Source organism: Dendrobates tinctorius, unplaced genomic scaffold (genome assembly GCF_039654945.1).
Source record: "Dendrobates tinctorius isolate UK_male_01 unplaced genomic scaffold, ASM3965494v1 ptg000014l, whole genome shotgun sequence".
NCBI classification, from domain to species: Eukaryota; Metazoa; Chordata; class Amphibia; order Anura; family Dendrobatidae; genus Dendrobates; species Dendrobates tinctorius.
In genome coordinates, this window is record NW_027361682.1 from 25898616 (window position 1) to 25918661 (window position 20046).

Consider the following 20046-nt stretch of genomic DNA (forward strand, 5'->3'; position numbering starts at 1 on the left):
GATGTAACTCAGGATCAGTACAGGATAAGTAATGTAATGTATGTACACAGTGACTGCACCAGCAGAATAGTGAGTGCAGCTCTGGAGTATAATACAGGATGTAACTCAGGATCAGTACAGGATCAGTAATGTAATGTATGTACACAGTGACTGCACCAGCAGAACAGTGAGTGCAGCTCTGGAGTATAATACAGGATGTAACTCAGGATCAGTACAGGATAAGTAATGTAATGTATATACACAGTGACTGCACCAGCAGAATAGTGAGTGCAGCTCTGGAGTATAATACAGGATGTAACTCAGGATCAGTACAGGATAAGTAATGTAATGAATGTACACAGTGACTGCACCAGCAGAATAGTGAGTGCAGCTCTGAATTGTAATAAAGGATAAGTAATGTAATGTATGAACAGAGTGACTCCACCAGCAGAATGCTGAGTGCAGTGCAGGTGGTCACTGAACACAATATCCTCATGTTTTGTGATCATGAGATTAAGTCATAATCACAGCTACAATGGAAAGGGCACTTCTATTTGTTTCTCCTAAGTTATATGTAAGTGATACAAATACTGTGTCAAGTACTGGACCTGGTAGGGGGTAAATGCCTGCATTTTTAGCCTCAGGCAATAGATTCTTTCTGGTGCTAATGAGATACAGGAATGATTCCCACTGAAGTCACCTGTCAATCAAAGCTGACCTTGTAAGATGTCCAGGGATGATAAGAAGTGTGAAAGAGGCAGGAGAGATACTATATACATCTGACTATACTGAAGTCCACAATTCCTTATGGTCTTCCATCCACAAAACGATTAGTTTAACCCCTTAATGGCACTGTAAAAAAATTGTTATTGTTAGTTTTCCAAATTATTTTGGGATTTTTTTTGTGACTTATGAAATATTTTTCTTTTTTCGTTTTATCATAAAGTTTTTCAAATAGTAAAAAAAATAATTCATACTCCTCTGCTGTTTTATTTTAAAATTAGCAATATACTATTTTGTTCTGGGTGTTTCGCTATGTTTTGTGTCTGGACTATAGTCTTGGTTTGTGTGGTGTGTTGTTTTTTTTTATTGTGGCTTTCATTTTAATCTTATATGACTTGGGTGAATGGATCAGCCTTCTGGTGGCTTGGGATGACTTAGATGAATTTTTTTATTTTATTTATTTTTTTTAATTTTTGCTTCTGTTTTTCTAACCAAAGTCTGGTCTGATCTGAAAGAAAATTTAAAATAAAAGAATAACCATTAGTTTTACTTTTGATTTTTGCTCAAAAAACTAGTAGAATAGTAAAATATTGAGAGAAGATATACTTAAAAGATAGAAATGATATGCCACATGCACAACTTGTTATTGGTGTTTTCGACTTTTTTCTTTTTGGAAGAATAAGTAAAAAAAATCTATTGAAACAAAAAAAACTTCATGAGGGAATAATCTACTAGCAAAAGTGGAGAGCAGCCACAAAAAAAATTATTTATGTAATGCCTAATTTCACCTTTGGGGGTGCTGCAGGGAAATGCTATAGTTTTCCCAAAAGATTACATGATATTGCTGAGGGTTTAAGCAGTGGGGAACTGCTAAGGTGGAGTGACCGTTTCAACAAAATGGCTTAGGGTCCCGTCACACATAGCGACACACCAGCGATCCCGACAACGATATTACCTTGTCAGGATCGCTGGTGTGTCGCTACATGATCGCTGGTGAGCTGCCAAACAGGCAGCTTCACCAGCGATCAGCACCAGCGACACGTGAGTAACAAGCGATGCATGTCACTTAGTTACCCACTGTGTACCTTAGATACCAGCGCGCTGGTGCAGGGAGCTGGTAACCAAGGTACAAATCGGGTTTCTAAGCAGCGCACGGCACTTAGAAACCCGCTGTTTACCTTGGTTACCAGCTCCCTGCACCAGCGCGCTGGTAACTAAGGTACACATCAGGTTTCTAAGCACTGCACGCCGCTTAGAAACCCGACGTTTACCTTAGTTACCAGCGGCAGCTCGCTGATCGCTGGTCTCCCGCCTGTCACACGCAGTGATGCGTGCTGGCCAGCGGGAGACCAGTGATCAAAAAAATGTCCTGGCCATTCCAGGACAATCAGCGATAACCGGCAGGGGGTCCGGTCGCTGATCGCTGTCACACACAACGATCTCACTGGTGAGATCGCTGTTGCGTCTCAAAACTTGTGACTCAGCAGCGATCTCGCTAGCGAGATCGCTATGTGTGACGGGGGCTTTAGTCCAAACACTTTTTGGTCTCCTACTGTGCAAATTTGATGTCTGCCCTTTGGGCTAGTGTGGCATTTCTACAAGTTATAAGATCACAATCACAAGTTTTGACAACAATGTGATTCCATCATCTATTATTACCTCCAATGTGGTATAAAACTAAAGGCTGAAACTATAAATGTAATATTATATAACCCTATAGTCTAGTTCTTCACATATAATAAACTACTAAAAGGCCACAAAATGACCAAAATAAATACAATTATTTGGATTGCTTAATGATTCTGCGTGGCAAAAAGAATGCAATAGACACATGACTGAAGGGAGAGAGGAGGGAAAGCCCATCAAAGTGCAAATTAGACAAGGAAGATGAGAGACTGATTGACTGGCTGAGGATGACACCGGAGTCACTGGCACTTAATTAGGGGAAACGTATTGACAGATAATGTCAGACATCCTCTTTGAACCAAGTTTCCAGGTCACATGTTGTAAAGGGTGAGGTTGTAAGAGGTCAGAGATCACAAGAGGGTTGTCACCTGGAGATGAAGCCGAAAGCCAGCCATCACTGGACCCATTGCTCCCTGTAAGGTGACATCACTGGCTCCATTTCTTCTGTAGTGTGATATTACTGTGTGCACTATCCCTGTACTGTGACATCACTGTGTGCATTATCCCTGTACTGTAACATTCCTGTGCGCATTATCTCTGTACTGTAACATCACTGTGTGCATTATCTTTGTATTTGGACATTACTGTGTGTATTATCTCTGTACTGTAACATCACTGTGTGCATTATATTTGTATTTGGACATTACTGAGTGTATTATCCCTCCACTCTGACAACAATGTGTTTATTATTATCTCTGTACTGTGACATCACTGTGCAGATTATTTCTGTACCGTGACATCACTGTATGAATTATCTCTGTGTTGTGATACCCTTGTTCCTGTACTGTGACATCACTGTGTGCATTGTCTCTGTACTGTAACATCACTGTGTGCATTATCTTTGTGCTGTAACACTGTCCCTCTACGTTGACATTATTGGTCACATATTATAGTGCGGCGTAATTCCCAATTTTGCTATGCGGCGCCATATTTACTTGTTATGCTCTGTATACCCAATAGCTGTCACATACAGAGAATAGAGGATTCTGGGTAACTAACCAGCGGCTGCCGGCTGGGGCACCACATTTCGGCACTAGTACATAATGGGCGCTAGTCATTCTTCATGCCCGTAGACTGTCCTCCTATCACTTCTTCCACAAGGTGAAATAAAGAATCCTTTTTTACCGGCTCCGCCAACACAGCTGAGGGCTAGCCGGGAAGGCAGATTCTTGCCTTTGTTCCTCGCCGGGCTATACTGCGCTAACAATACCTGCATTCAGGCTCTGCCAAGGCAGCACAAAGTGCTAACCCTTCTCGCGCAGATAAGAGTAGGCAGGCAAAATGACTTTCAACAATATTTTGCTTCATGTTCCCTGTATATGAGCATTGAGTACAGTAGATCAGTGCACAGACCGGGTCAGTGTGACCAGGACAGCCCAGGCTGGGCTCGGATCTGCTATTCCCCGTCCATTACTTAGTCCAGGCTCCTCACAAAGACCTTGACACTGAATAAGCCCACCAGGTACGTTGCATTTCCCTGATTTTTTGCTCATTTGGCTAAGAAACATAGCTTTGGGACTACTTTGCTACAAGGAAGACTATTTCCCTTTAAAAAGTGGTTTTCGCGCAGAATTTGGAGCAGTCAGAGGCGTTAGATGCTGCTGGTGATCTCAACGTAAGCGCCATATGCCTCATCGGTCATGAGCAGCAGTCTGATTTTTCTGGTCTTAGCTTCCACCAGATCTTTTTTTCTCATCTACAGATGTAGCAGAGCTGAGTTTGTCAGCTGGCACCAGTCAGGAGCTCTCACGTTACCTGCGGTCTGATATTTGGCTGCAGCTAGACCTACAGGGTGATCCTGACACACGGAGTGAAGACGATGGAGAACAAAGAGCAAATTCAGCTCTGCTTCATCGCTGCAATTATTCATTTTTTCCTGACATTTATTCCTGATTAGTCAATTGTTAATCGTCTATTTATTCATTATGCCTGCTTATATTCTGATTCTATCCATTCATTTGTGTCCGACCCTTGGGTACTCTGTAGGCCACCTATCTCCATGCTTCGCTGTTTATATAGCGCCATCATATAACACAGTGCATTACAGACATTATCATCACTGTCCCCATTAGGGCTCAGTATCTATATTCCATATCAGTACGTCATTGGATATAATATTATTATTATTATTATTATTATTATTAATAACTGCTATTTATTGCTTCCCGTGTATTTGGTTTTCTGACATTGATAAGGTTCTTGCATAATTGTGATTTAATTCCTTCTGGGCATTTGATTTTGGTGTAGAAAAAAGATAAAAAATATAGATGGATAGATAGATATTGGATAGATATGGGATAGATAGATAGATAGATAGATAGATAGATATGGGATAGATAGATAGATAGATAACTAGATAGATAGATAGATAGATAGATAGATATGGGAGAGATAGATAGATATGTGATAGATAGATAGATAGATAAATAGATATGGGATAGATAGATATGGGATAGATAGATAAATAGATAGATATGGGATAGATGCATAGATAAATAAATAGATAGATAGATAATAGATAGATATGGGATAAATAGATAGATAATAGATAGATAGATAGATAGATAGATATGGGATAGATAGATAGATAGATAGATATGGGATAGATAGATAGATATGGGATAGATAGATAGATATGGAATAGATAGATATGGGATAGATAGATAGATAGATAGATAGATAATAGATAGATAGATAAATAGATAGATAGATAATTGATAGATAATAGATAGATAGATATGGAATAGATAGATAGATAGATAGATAGATAGATATGGGAGAGATAGATAGATATGTGATAGATAGATAGATAGATAAATAGATATGGGATAGAGAGATAGATATGGGATAGATAGATAGATAGATAGATAGATAGATAGATAGATAGATAGATAAATAGATAGATATGGGATAGATGCATAGATAGATAAATAAATAGATAGATAATAGATAGATAGATAGATAGATAGATAGATATGGGATAGATAGATAGATATGGGATAGATAGATAGATAGATAGATAGATAGATAGATAGATATGGGATAGATAGATAGATAGATATGGGATAGATAGATAGATAGATAGATAGATATGGGATAGATAGATAGATAGATACTATAGATAGATACTATAGATAGATAAATATGGGATAGATAGATAGATAGATAGATATGGGATAGATGGATAGATAGATATATACTATAGATAGATACGATAGATAGATAGATAGATAGATAGATAGATAGATAGATAGATAGATAGATAGATAGATAAAAAGTGACCCTTGACTTGTGATGTGCAATCATTGGTCTATCCTCAGTGGTTTATAGCTGGTTGGAGTGACAGCTGTAGCAGAGCTGAGTTGGTGAATGAGCGCTCTTGTGCATGGGGACGATCCTCTGGCTCGGGCTGCTGCTGTAGGTTTATCATTGCACAGACATCTAAGGCCTCCTTCACACTCACATCCTTTTGAAGCGTTTTTAGCAATTGCCAATATCATCATGTTTCCAGCACTTTTTATATAATTTTTTATAAGCATTTTTGGAGGAATTTTTATTTTCTTTCTTTTGCTGTTTTTAAATTCTAGAGTCTCTGAACAAAAAATCTGCAGCGTTTTATTTATTTATTTATTTAATTTTAATAAGCTCCTCTGTATAAGTAAAAAAAAAAATCCAATCCAAATAGTGGAAAAATTGCTATAAAAATGCTTGAAGTTGACTTTTTTTTGGTTTTTACAAGAGTTTAACATCTACAAAAGTTGCACCCTGATGTAGAAAATACACAGGTCCGCTCTATCTGTAGAGGTCTCATTAGATAGCTCACGTGAGGTGGAAGAGCACCATTTAGTGCAACACTCAGCATCTCGTATCCGCCACGCTATCTCTGCCCTCAGCTTGTTTCGCAGTCATGGAAGCCCCACCATTCATGCCCCACTGGACCCACCTGTAGGAGCCCTGCCTCACAATACCCAGCATCCTCATTCCTCTAATTAGGCGTTTGTCTGTACAGATAAGAGCCCTGCTACCTGAGGCTGCCAACCTCATGGCGCCTTGTCTAAAGATTCCTACATTTTCTACAGTCCCTAATTAAGCATTTCTTCAAAATAAAAGATCCTGCCAATGAAGCAGAGTTGAATTTTTAAGCAAGCGATGCGGCGAAACCTTGTCTCAGCCATGTGAGATAATATGGAAACTTTGTAACTCTGCCACCTATTGTTTCTTTTCTCCATTTTCCTTCATTCTCGCCATGTAGATCTAAAGGGGTTTTCCACATTTAGGAAACTCTGCAAAATAGGTATTTGTCCTCCCTGGGTGTAGTGCCAGCTCCCTGCTTAGGTCTTGGTGTTTTGGGTGCGATGACAATGCACATCACTGCTGCAGGCAATCCCTGAGCTTGGCGGAGGTAGGCGATATGAGGCGCTGAGCTTGGCGGAGATAGTCGGTATGAGCCGCTGAGCTTGGCGGAGGTAGGCGGTACGAGCCGCTGAGCTTGGCGGAGGTAGGCGGCACGAGCCGCTGAGCTTGGCGGAGGTAGGCGGTATGAGCCGCTGAGCTTGGTGGAGGTAGGCGGTGCGAGCCGCTCAGCTTGGTGGAGGTAGGCGGTACGAGCCGCTCAGCTTGGTGTAGGTGGTAGGAGCCGCTGAGCTTGGCAGAGGTAGGCAGTATGAGCCGCAGAGCTTGGCGGGGGTAGGAGATACGAGCCGCTGAGCTTGGTGGAGGTAGGTGGCATGAGCCACTAAGCTTGGCGGAGGTAGGCAGTACGAGCTGCTGAGCTTGGCGGAGGTAAGCGGTACGAGCCGGCTGAGCTTGGCGGAGGTAGGTGGTACGAGCCACTGAGCTTGGCAGAGGTAGGCAGTATTTCTTTTGAGTTCCACACAGCCCTCCATGTGCTTGGCTCAGGTAGCCTGAATGCCATTAGGTACCGAGATGAGATCCTCAAGGCCCCGTCTCACTAAGCAATCTCGGTAGCGAGATCGCTGCTGAGTCACAACTTTTGTGACATAACAGCGAACTCACCAGCGAGATCGCTGTGTGTGACAGCGATCAGCGAGCGGCCCCCCTGCCGGTATCGCTGATCGCTGCAAGAAATCTCTGGACATTTCTTTGGTCGCTGGTCTCCCGCTGGCCAGCACGCATTGCTGCGTGTGACAGGCGGGAGACCAGCGATCAGGTGTAAAAAATAATTAAAAAAATAAAAAATATAGTTATTCTCACCTTCCGATGTCCCGTTCAGCCATCCTGCCTCTCTCCACGCTCCGGTCCCAGTGATCCTTTGCATGAATGACCGTGAGACTTTGTTATCCCGCGAGACTGTGACATCTCGCGGTCATTCGTGCAAAGGATTACTGGGACCGGAGCGTGGAAAGAGGCAGGATGGCTGAACGGGACATCGGAAGGTGAGAATAACTATATTTTTTATTTTGATTCTATTTTTTACAGGATGGCCAGCGATGCCGGGCGCTCGGCATCGCTGTGCTGATCGCTGGTGAAGCTGTCTGTGTGACAGCTCACCAGCGATCACATAGCGACTTACTAGCGATCCTGACACCTTGATATCGGTGTCGGGATCGCTAGTAAGTCGCTTAGTGTGACGGGGCCTTCAGACCCCTTGTGAGACCATATGCTGGTGCGGTTGGCCCTGGGTTCCTCCTAATGCAGGACAATGCCAGACCTCATGTAGCTGGAGTGTGTCAGCGGTTACTGCAAGATGAAGGCATTGAAGCTATAGACTGGCCCACCCATTCCCCAGACCTGAATCCGATTGAGCACATATGGGACATCATGTCTCGCTACATCCACCAACATCACATTGCACCACAGACTGTCCAGGAGTTGGTGGATGCTTTAGTCCTGGTCTGGGCTGAGATCCCCCAGGAGACCATCCGCAGCCTCGTCAGGAGCATGCCCAGGCGTTGTACAGTAGGGAGGTCATACAGGCACTTGGAGGCCACACATAATACTGAGCATCTTTTTTACTTGTTTTAAGGACATTACATTCCACTTTAATTTTGTGTGTGACTCCAAATCCAGGCCTCCATTGGTTAATAAATTTGATTTCCATTGATGATTTTTGTGTGATTTTGTTGTCAGCACATTCAACTTTGTACAGAACAAAGTATTCAATGAGAATATTTCATTCATTCAGATCTAGGATCTGTTGTTTGAGTGTTCCCTTTATTTTTTGAGCAGTATGTATATATACAGTCATGGCCAAAAGTATTGACACCCCTGCAATTCTGTCAGATAATACTCAGTTTTTTCCTGAAAATGATTGCAAACACAAATTCTTTGGTATTATCTTCATTTAATTTGTCTTAAATGAAAAAACACAAAAAGAATTGTCCTAAAGCCAAATTGGATATAATTCCACACCAAACATAACAAAGAGGGTGGACAAAAGTATTGGCACTGTTCGAAAAATCATGTGATGCTTCTCTAATTTGTGTAATTAACAGCACCTTTAACTTACCTGTGGCCCCTAACAGGTGTTGGCAATAACTAAATCACACTTGTAGCCAGTTGACATGGATTAAAGTTGACTCAACCTCTGTCCTGTGTCCTTGTGTGTACCACATTGAGCACGGAGAAAAGAAAGAAGACCAAAGAACTGTCTGAGGACTTGAGAAACCAAATTGTGAGGAAGCATGAGCAATCTCAAGGCTACAAGTCCATCTCCAAAGACCTGAATGTTCCTGTGTCTACCGTGCGCAGTGTCATCAAGAAGTTTAAAGCCCATGGCACTGTGGCTAACCTCCCTAGATGTGGACGGAAAAGAAAAATTGTCAAGAGATTTCAACGCAAGATTGTGCGGATGTTGGATAAAGAACCTCCACTAACATCCAAACAAGTTCAAGCTGCCCTGCAGTCCGAGGGTACAACGGTGTCAACCCGTACTATCCGTCAGCATCTGAATGAAAAGGGACTGTATGGTAGGAGACCCAGGAAGACTCCACTTCTTACCCCGAGACATAAAAAAGCCAGGCTGGAGTTTGCCAAAACTTACCTGAAAAAGCCTAAAACATTTTGGAAGAATGTTCTCTGGTCAGATGAGACAAAAGTAGAGCTTTTAGGGCAAAAGCATCAACATAGAGTTTACAGGAGAAAAAAGAGGCATTCAAAGAAAAGTACACGGTCCCTACAGTCAAACATGGCGGAGGTTCCCTGATGTTTTGGGGTTGCTTTGCTGCCTCTGGCACTGGACTGCTTGACCGTGTGCATGGCATTATGAAGTCAGAAGACTACCAACAAATTTTGCAGCATAATGTAGGGCCCAGTGTGAGAAAGCTGGGTCTCCCTCAGAGGTCATGGGTCTTCCAGCAGGACAATGACCCAAAACACACTTCAAAAAGCACTAGAAAATGGTTTGAGAGAAAGCACTGGAGACTTCTAAGGTGGCCAGCAATGAGTCCAGACCTGAATCCCATAGAACACCTGTGGAGAGATCTAAAAATGGCAGTTTGGAGAAGGCACCCTTCAAATATCAGGGACCTGGAGTAGTTTGCCAAAGAAGAATGGTCTAAAATTCCAGCAGAGCATTGTAAGAAACTCACTGATGGTTACCGGAAGCGGTTGGTCGCAGTTATTTTGGCTAAAGGTTGTGCAACCAAGTATTAGGCTGAGGGTGCCAATACTTTTGTCCGGCCCATTTTTGGAGTTTTGTGTGAAATGATCAATGTTTTGCTTTTTGCTTCATTCTCTTTTGTGTTTTTTCATTTAAGACAAATTAAATGAAGATAATAATACCAAAGAATTTGTGATTGCAATCATTTTCAGGAAGAAACTGAATATTATCTGACAGAATTGCAGGGGTGTCAATACTTTTGGCCATGACTGTATATATATATATATATATATATATATGTATATATATATAAATATATATGTATATACAGCTCAGGCAAAAATTAATGGACCACTGCAAAATTTTCAGATTTTTCACTTTATAGGTATATTTTTGAGTAAAATGTAAATTGCTCTTTTGTTCTATAAACTACTGACAACGTGTCTTCGAATTTCCAAGCACTAAATTTTGTATTTATTTTCAGAAAATGGGAAATGGTCAAAATAACAAAAAAATGCAGTGCTTGCAGACCTCAAATAATGCTAAGAAAACAAGTTCATAATCATTTAGAAACAACAATACTGATGTTTTAACTCATGAAGAGTTCAGAAATCAATATTTTGTGGAATAACCATGATTTTTAATCACATCTTTCATGTGTCTTGGCATGGTTTCCACCAGTCTTTCCCACTGCTTTTGTGTGACCTTATGCCAGTCCTGGTACAAAAATGTAAGCAGTTCTTCTTTGTTTGATGGCTTGTGACTATCCATCTTCCTCTTGATTACATTCCAGAGGTTTTCAATGGGGTTCAGGTCTGGAGATTGGGCTGGCCATGACAGGGATTTGATGTGATGGTCTTTCATCCATACATTGACTGGCCTAGCTGTGTGGCATGGCGCATTGACCTGCTGGAAAAACCAGTCCTCAGAGTTGGGGAACATTGCCTGAGCAGAAGGAATCAACTCTTTTTCCAGGATAACCTTGTATGCGGCTTGACTCATACGTCCTTCGCAAAGATTAACCTGCCCTATTCCAGCCTTGCTGAAGCATCGTCAGATCATTCATCACCCATCCTCCACCAAATTTCACAGTGGGTGCAAGACACTGTGGCTTGTACGCCTCTCCAGGTCTCCGTCTAACCATTAGATGACCAGGTGTTGGGCAAAGCTGAAAATTAGACTCATCAGAGAAGATTACTTTACTCCAATCCTCTATGGTCCAATCCTTGTGGTCTTTGGCAAACTTCAACCTGGCTCTCCTTTGCTTCTCGTTGATGAAAGGCTTTTTTCCAGCTTTACATGACTTGAGCCCTTCCTCTAGGAGCCTGTTATTAAATAATATTTGGTTCAGGTGATCACCTAATCAGAAGCACATTAAGTAGAATGAGGTGTACTCTGGTTGGAATTCAACTGACACTGGAATGGAATGGCTGTCAGACATGTAGAGAAGCTGATTTTTATAAAACTGTGCAGTGGTCTCTTAATTTTTGCCAGAGCTGTATATATATATATACACTGCTCAAAAAAGCAATCGCTGATATTTTGTAGTAATGGAGGGGTTATGTTTTGCATTTATTTATAAAAATAGCAGAAATTTGATATCAATTTCTAAACAATTATCCATTTTCAAACTTTGAATGATTATCCCTTTAATCCAGATAGTCATACCACACAAAATCTATATACACTGCTCAAAAAAATAAAGGGAACACTAGACACTCTTAAGGGTACTTCACACGTAGCGAGACCGTTAGTGAGATTGCCTAAACGTCACAGGTTTTGTGATGCAACAGCGACCTCGCCAGCGATCTCACTACATGTGACACATAGCAGCGACCGGCCCCCCTGCTGTGATATCGCTGATCATGCTCGAATGTCCTGGGCCATTTTTTGATCGTTGGCGTCCCGCTAGCCAGCATGCATTGCTGTGTTTAACGCCATAACAACACATGAGCAACCTCGTTAGCGACTCAGAACTCAGAGACGCAGGCGTGATTTTGCTTTGTCTTTTCAACGCCCCCTCGGCTCCGATTGGTGGCCACTACTGCGCTGTCTTTCTCTGATTGGGCGACCTCGTCCTAAAAGAAGACAACATAGTAGCGCTTCCATCCTTTGTTCCTGAGCGCTGTGGATTGTCTTATACGGTTTTCAGACAGGGACGCTGAAGCAAACCGCGTAGTTAAATCCACGAATAATAATAAAATAGCGACCCCCGTGTCTGTGACTATGGATCCACAAATAAATAGCGCACTAGCAACTCAGACAGGGACGCTGAAGCAAACCGCGTAGTGATAGCGCAGTAGTGGCCACCAATCGGAGCAGAGGGGCGTGGAAAAGGAAGCGCTGAAGCAACGCCTATCGAGGTCTGAGTCGTCAGAATAGCTGCTGTGTGACAAGGTCCCAACAACGACCGCCGAGGTCATGATATGGATCGCCGGATCGTTGAGTAGATCTGCCTGTTTGACAGCTTACTAGCGACCTTTTAGCAACGTACCAGCGATCCTTACCAGGTCATATCGTTGTCGGGATCGCCGGAGCATCACTATGTGTAACGGGACCCTTACTGAGCAGACACATGGATGTTAGTGACCTTCCTATCATTTCTACCTGTTGTTTATTCCATTGGCACAACAGCAGGAGAAATTGAATCACAATCAGTGTTGATTTCACAGAAGTGTGACTGACTTGGAGTTACATTTTGTTGCTTTTTTTGATATATATAATCAGGCTTGGACTGGCCCACAGGGGGACAGGGGTTTCCTTCGGTGGGCCCTCATGCAGGGATAGGCTCTCCAGGCCATTTCTATGAGAAGTAGTTGGCACAATACATGTTTCACTATGTACAGAATGAGGAAATCTTCTCAACATTTATTTAACAAACACGCTGTATATTATTACAAAGAAATATAGGCAAACTTGTGAGTAAGGGAGATGTGATTTTTCCATGTAGCTGAACAGTGGCCACCCGACTCAATGTTATTGGTGGGCTTTTGGCACCCCAGTCCGGCACTGTATAATACTGTATATATAATAGAATACAAGAATAAAATCAAGCCAGGTGACTAAAAGGTTCCTGTAGCAGGAATGTCTACATTGACATGAGATTGACATAATAGCAAACCTTCTCCAAATATCAGTGATGGTAACACCCAAGAGAGAAGGAGGAAGAGGAAACTGATTATAGCTGGGAATACATAGTCATTTTTGCTCAGCTACTTTGCCCAGCTGCCAAACATTTCACCCATGGGCACCATGAAATCTAATACAACTCCAATGTAAGGTTATATGCCATGGATGCCGCCTGACAATCCTAACTAATGTACTATTACCTCATCAGATGTGAAATTCCCTTAAAAATAATGGAACTGCATCTATAGGCCATAAAGTGAACTAATATAAAACCTAGCAGCAGATCTATAATGCACCTTTTCATCACCCCTTTTCACTTATTCTGTAGCTGTTTTTTTTGCATCTTATGAAAGTCTCTACTTGTTTCCTGGAAGCTATTAGCAAGCTGCTGTTGACAGGTCGGTTGCTCTTAACTTCGTAGACTTAGTATTATGAGTGCACAAAGGTGAACTTTTCTGAATGCACTGACTGATCACGAGTCTACTAACCCAAACCTGACAGCCTCATATATGCGTATGACACTGTTGCGTTTGGTCGGGAGACCTGTGGCCGGTCCATGAATCACGAACAATGACATACGGATGTGTAAATGTGGAAAAACTCTTATCTCTCTTCTACTGATCATCTTCTAAGCTGATTTATCAACCCATTTAAAGATTAATTTTAGCTTACAATATATCAGAGAAGAGAGCTAAGGGGTGCAGACTTTGCTGTCAGTACAGCTCACTGGTGAATCTAGTGGTAACTCATTCCGCAGTCTCCTATGTACGGTGATACATAGAGGATGTAGAAACCAAACAATGCCTAATTTATAATAAAACTTTAATTCAAAAATCCTTTTTAGCCAAAAATACAAGCATTTTAGTCCAAAAATTTCCCCAAGTATCATGTTAAATGCATAACACATTGTGAATTTCATTTCCATTATCTGCAGACTTTTCAATTGGTCTTGGAATTCCAAGCTCCTCAAAAGATTAGCTGCTATTTTACTCTTCCTGGCGGCTTGAGGTCTGTAAATAAATATAATAAGGGGGGAAATCAAGGTCAACCGAGCTCTCCGTGCGTGAGACAGGAGCAACCTAAGGCCCAAGCGTACCCCCCAACCAGTGAAGGCATCTAAGGGTTAAGCTTTGGGCTATAGCAACATATATTACTCTACGCCGGTTGCCCCCGTCTCTGTTAAATAAGCTGGAATCGTGTTTATTATGCAGTGGCACAGAAAGGTGAAGTTTTTAAATAAATAAGGCCTAGATAAATAAACAGCCCCCCGCCCTCAGCAAACTTAACTGATCCGGGAGCAGTCCTCAATATTTTTCAAATAAATCATAGTTTCAAATGAACCTGAGCCCGGCAGATAAGATTTCCAAATGACTTGGAGTTGAAGGGAGGGTTCAGGATCAGTAAAGTCGGCTGAACAGAACCAAAACAAACATTTTTACAAGTTCCAGAAGTCACCAACCCACCAGCCGTCCTCCTCCACTTTGTGAGTCAGGGGGCTGGAGAAGGCTGCGAATTACAGACTCTGTCTGTGGAAGGAGAACTGGAAAAATGTCTCTGTCTCACGGGTTTTGTACATGACTTGTGTCACTATGAGAGCTGGTGCATTACTAAAAGTCTAGAGTAAGGGGTTCTATACATAAATGGCAAAATACTGTGGATCTTGACTGAAGCCCTCAAGCTTTGGTGAGACAATATTACACTGGGGCTCCTCGGGCTCACCGGGCTAAATGGTTCTATATACGAACTTTGATAAGACATATCATCAATATCAGTGAATAAACCCATCAAAAATAGATGCTGATGGCAAATGATTGGCTACAAACTTACATTTAAAGAAGGTTGACATGTTCTTGACCATTGGGTCTCATTACTGAGGTTGAGTCTCGGTGTATCGGAGTCTAAGCCTGATATCCTATTTTAAAGATTTTCATAGACGTGTTATCCACGACCATGACTGTTTTTATTCTATTTACTAAGGGCCTAAGAACTAACAGGCAGGTAGTTAGTAACTTAGTAATTACCTGCCTGTTGTGCCCAACGCCGATCTCTGGCGGCTCGGTTCGCTGCCGGCAGTTCAGCAGCTTCAACTGAGGTAACGTCGACAGAGCAGCGGCGACTTATCTGTTCTGTTGACTGAAAACTGCTGGGAGCTGGCAGTCAATCAGCATGACGTTATCAGTCATGTCCCGTCGACAGAGCAGCCCAAAAGAAGAAAAGCTGCTCTGTTTAGATGGAGCAGCTGAATTGCCGGCAGGAGCGGTCGGCACCCAGTAGAACAGGCAGGTAGTTGCCTCTGTTAGGAACTACCTGCCTGTTAGTCTCTAGGTCCTCAGTTAAAAATTTAATGGCAGAGGTGGACAGACATTGTGAGCTTTTGGCTCACTGTTAATGTTTCTGCCTTCCATGCTACAAGTCATGAGTTTGAGTCCTGTGTAAGATCAGCTTGAAGAAAAAGTAAATAATTAAACATATACAGGCATCTACTGAGTACAGTTAGATTTTGAGGGTCTTCCTCTGATGTCCTGTGCCCCCCGGAGGAGAGAAATGACGGAACACACAATGATCTGTGATTGCTTTGAGACAATATATAGCTGAAATCACATGTAAGCTTAGATCAGCACGGGACCCTGTTGTGAATTCTCTCTCTGGCTTCCCTCTGGTGATTACTGAAGGTAGTGGAGCTGGTCAGATTGACAGAGGGGTTGCGAGTTCTCTTTCTGGGCTCCCTCTGGTGGTTACTGGAGGTAGCGGAGCTGATCTGATTGACAGAGGTTTGCCACCTGTTAATGAGGAAGACGATTGGAGATCTGGGGTTTCTGATTGGGATTTAAGACAGCTGACTCCCTCTATCCCTGCAGGTGATTTTCTTCCTGTGCCTTCTGAGGTCTGATGTCTCCTTCTCTTTCCCTGCATGGTTCAGCTAAGTGGTTCTTTTGCTATTCTGTTTGCATTTGATCTGGTTTTGTCTATCTCTGCTTTGTGCGGGTCAGCCAGCTCCGGCAGGGGCTGGCTGAATCACCGCCCATATGTTACTGCATGTGCCAGTTTGTTTTGCCCTCTGTTATGTTGGTCTCTTTTTGCTTTGCTTTCAGAATATACCAGAATACTGATATAGTGGGGGCGAAGACCTGCGACTTCAGTGTTTTTTGTGCATCAGATGTGTTGGACTTTTTGCAGGGTTTTTTGCATGATTGCAGACAGTGTCTTTCCTTTCCTGTCCTGTCTAGTCAGTGTGGGCCCCATCGTTTGCTTAGTCTATTTTTCTGCCTGCGTTTGTGTTTTCAGCTTGTCTCACTGACAATATATGTTTGGGGGCTATCCCTTTGGGGTCTGCTCCAGGGCAGTTTAGATTTCCCCTTTCTTGCTTTAGGCTTAGCTCTCCGGCTGTGCCGAGGCATCTAGGATCATCGTAGGCACACTCCACGACTACTGCTAGTTGTGTGGACAGGATCAGGGGTCTGCATCCGCTTAGTTACCAACCTCTTTGGTTTTCTGTGGCTTAGCCTGGGCCTGCTATCCTCCTCGGTGACCCAGTTCATAACAGGACCCTGCCTGGATGCACATGTTTCATGGCCGCCCATGCTTAAATGGATCATCTGGTTTGGGCAACCCCCACCTTTCTCGAAAATCTCCCAACTCCACTGGGATGCCAATTCTGAAATCAAGCAGTACACATCATCCCATGCACTCAGCATTATGATGCACTCTATTTTGGTAACAGGGGTATCTTAGGACAGGATCAGCCTCTTTAAAAGGATTCTGATAAGGACTTGCTGTCATCAATGATCCATGCGGCTTTATAACACCCAATTTCCCTTCTCCATAGACAGAATGCAGACTGCCATAAGCAGTGGTCAGTATTCTGCTAACAGTCTCATATTCCCCAGTAATTATCTCTTCTATTAGTACTGCCATCCCATAAACCAATCCATCTTAGATGTTTGAATTTCCTTTTCCTTTATCTCGATAATCCAGATCTCGCTCTATATATTAAGACTGCATGATTCTAGTAAAGGCTAAGTACTTCCGGTAAAATAGTGAGCACCATAAACGTCCTTATAGTTAATAATAATTTTCATACTGTCCTATTGATAAACTGCATTGACATAGCGCCCCTAGTGGCCATATTTTGAATTGCACCATATAGGTAATAGATTTTGGACAGATTTGGGGGTTCACTGTGCTTCTTTCTTGCTGGAGTTGACTGTTGCTTTATCACGGGCCGCAGCTGAGCTGGACACGCTTTCTGCTAGCCATTCTGGTCTATATATAAGCCTCTTTTGTGCGCTGACATCTGAAACCTATTAAATAAACACAGGTAGCTCGTACAAACATGTGCTGACCACATTACACTCGGCAACTACATTTCCACAACTTTACTTCTCCAAATAAACAATTATGTCCTCTGTACATTACCAGGGAATCTGCACAAACAGGTAGAGGGAATGTGAGTTTTCTTTGAAACCCAAACTGTGCCGTCTCGCTCTCCGCTGGTGCCGGACGGCCATCCGAGCTGTTTTTTTGGAAAACATAGGCGGGCAGTTTTAGATTACGCAGACTGATTCATTTATTTGTCTGAGGGGAGATAGGAAGCGTCATGTACAGTTTCAATCTGGCGGATTAATATGGCTTTAACTTTTCGTTTGCCAGTTGGGGTGGATAAAAGCGGTGCACAGGTTATGATTGCAACCAGGGTCCTAAAAAAATAAAACTACGGGGGGGGGTGCCTTATGTTGTCAGGCTAAGGACTCGGGGACACGACCGATTTCCTCGTATGAGTGCCATCCATGGATTTCCCGGACAGCACTCGTACCTATGATGTTCTATAGAGCTGCGCAGGTCGGATTTTTTCCTCGGACCGAGTGGTTTGCAAAAAAAAACTGAGACATGTCTGATTTTGGATCAAGATTGGCAATACAAGTCAATGGGTTTGTGAAAAACCTCGGTCCGCAGCCTGATGACACCTGTTTTTAGTCTAGGTTTGTATGTTTTGCGCCTTTTTTTTGTTTCATTAATCTATTTGCGCATTTTTTTAAGTCTATTTTATATCTTCTTTTTTTTTTGTTTCGCGCTTTGTGGGCAAAGTTTAGTGATTCTAGATGTCTTTGCCTGATTCATCAATTGCGACTTTTTAAAAATTTGCAAAATTTGGTAAAATTTCACTGCCATTGCCTCCTGGTGTGTTGTCAAGCATGCAACATTTTAAGCTTAATTTTTGAAAAAATTTTGGAGCCAAAGTGAAACTTTTGGCACCAAAACTTGCAAAAACAGTTCAGTACAGAAACAAAGACCATTTTTCAAATGTGCGTCAAATTCATGAAACAAGCACGATTTTTATGAATTGGGGACCATAAACAGCAATTGTTTCTACAGGAATTCGTCGCTTGCGGGGTTTTATTAATTCGTATTTTCTGACGTTTCCTGCGTCAAATTCATCACTTTGCGTTTGCGGATCATGAATTTGGAGCAAAGTCAGCAATGTTATTTTTTTCCTCTGACGTACAATTTTTGCAATGGTTTAAAATGTCACAAAAGATGCAACTCTTTTGGGATTGGATTGGAGCCGGACCAAATTTGGGACTTTTTTAAAAAGTCACAATTGATAAGTCAGACAAAAACATCTGGAATTTATAGACTCCACCCAAAAAAAAAACTAAAACTAAAAAAAAAACAGGAGAGGAAATTGATGGTAAACCAAAAAAAAAGGCGCAAAGACGATGATGAACAAAGGCCAAAGACAGGAAAGTAACATAACAAAAATAGATTGTTGATTTCCATCTTCTCGCTCATGACTTACAAACTTCTTGCTGTTTTTCGTTGAGCGCACAGCTTCACTTTAGGTGATAAAAGTCACCTGGGTGGATGTATTTTGGCTTAGATAGATCAGGGACAATCTGCCCTGTACAGATACTGTATGTATTAGGAATGTGGTTAGTCTGGTCATACATTTAGGATCGGGTGCATGGGCAGCATGGTGGCTCAGTGATTAGCACTGCAAACTTGCAGTGCTGGAGTCCTGGGTTTGAATCCCACCAAGGACAACATCAACAAGGAGTTTGTATGTTCTCACCATGTTTGCGTGGGTTTCCTCTGGTTTCCGCCAACATTCCAAAGACATACTGAGAGGGAATGTAGATTGTGAGCCCCATCGGGGACAGTGATGATAATGTGAGCAGAATATGTTAGTGCTATATAAACATTATTATTATTATTATTATCTTTTTCAACTATAATGTGAATATAGACTTAGTGGTCTAGCTGGAAAATAAGTTGGACCTGGCTGCTCCATGCAGGGGTGCAGCTAGGGGGCACTACTGAAAAATAAGCATGGATCCTATGGGTGGGTCATCATAATAGGTCTTCATTCCTGCAGACAGAGTTTGTCAGCTCCATGTTTTTGCTGCTCCCAACTGCCTATATTCTCCCACCAGGACCGATGTTCTGCAGAAAGATCTTTTTTTTTATTGACATTGTGAAAATAGAGAAATACCTGTCATATCCTCCAGCCGCAGAGTCCTACTGACAACTACATGGAGATCCTCTATCTCCTAAAGTGACTGCACCACCAGAATACTGAGTGCAGCTCTGGAGTATAATACAGGAGGTAACTCAGGATCAGTACAGGATAAGTAATGTAATGTATGTACACAGTGACTGCACCAGCAGAATAGTGAGTGCAGCTCTGGAGTATAATACAGGATGTAACTCAGGATCAGTACAGGATAAGTAATGTTAAGTATGTACACAGTGACTGCACCAGCAGAATAGTGAGTGCAGCTCTGGAGTATAATACAGGATGTAACACAGGATCAGTACAGGATAAGTAATGTAATGTATGTACACAGTGACTGCACCAGAAGAATAGTGAGTGCAGCTCTGGAGTATAATAAAGGATGTAACACAGGATCAGTACAGGATAAGTAATGTAATGTATGTACACAGTGACTGCACCAGAAGAATAGTGAGTG

At 42.2% G+C, this 20046-nt stretch overlaps 1 protein-coding gene across 1 annotated transcript in view; it reads left to right on the top strand.

Moving 5' to 3' along the window:
• Positions 1–3713: 3713 nt before the first annotated feature.
• Positions 3714–20046, top strand: part of SOX9 (SRY-box transcription factor 9) — a 42258-nt gene continuing 25925 nt past the window's right edge. The window contains exon 1 of the mRNA XM_073560063.1: positions 3714–3850. The gene's annotated coding sequence lies outside the window, so the exon portion shown is untranslated. The remainder of the gene's footprint in view (positions 3851–20046) is intronic.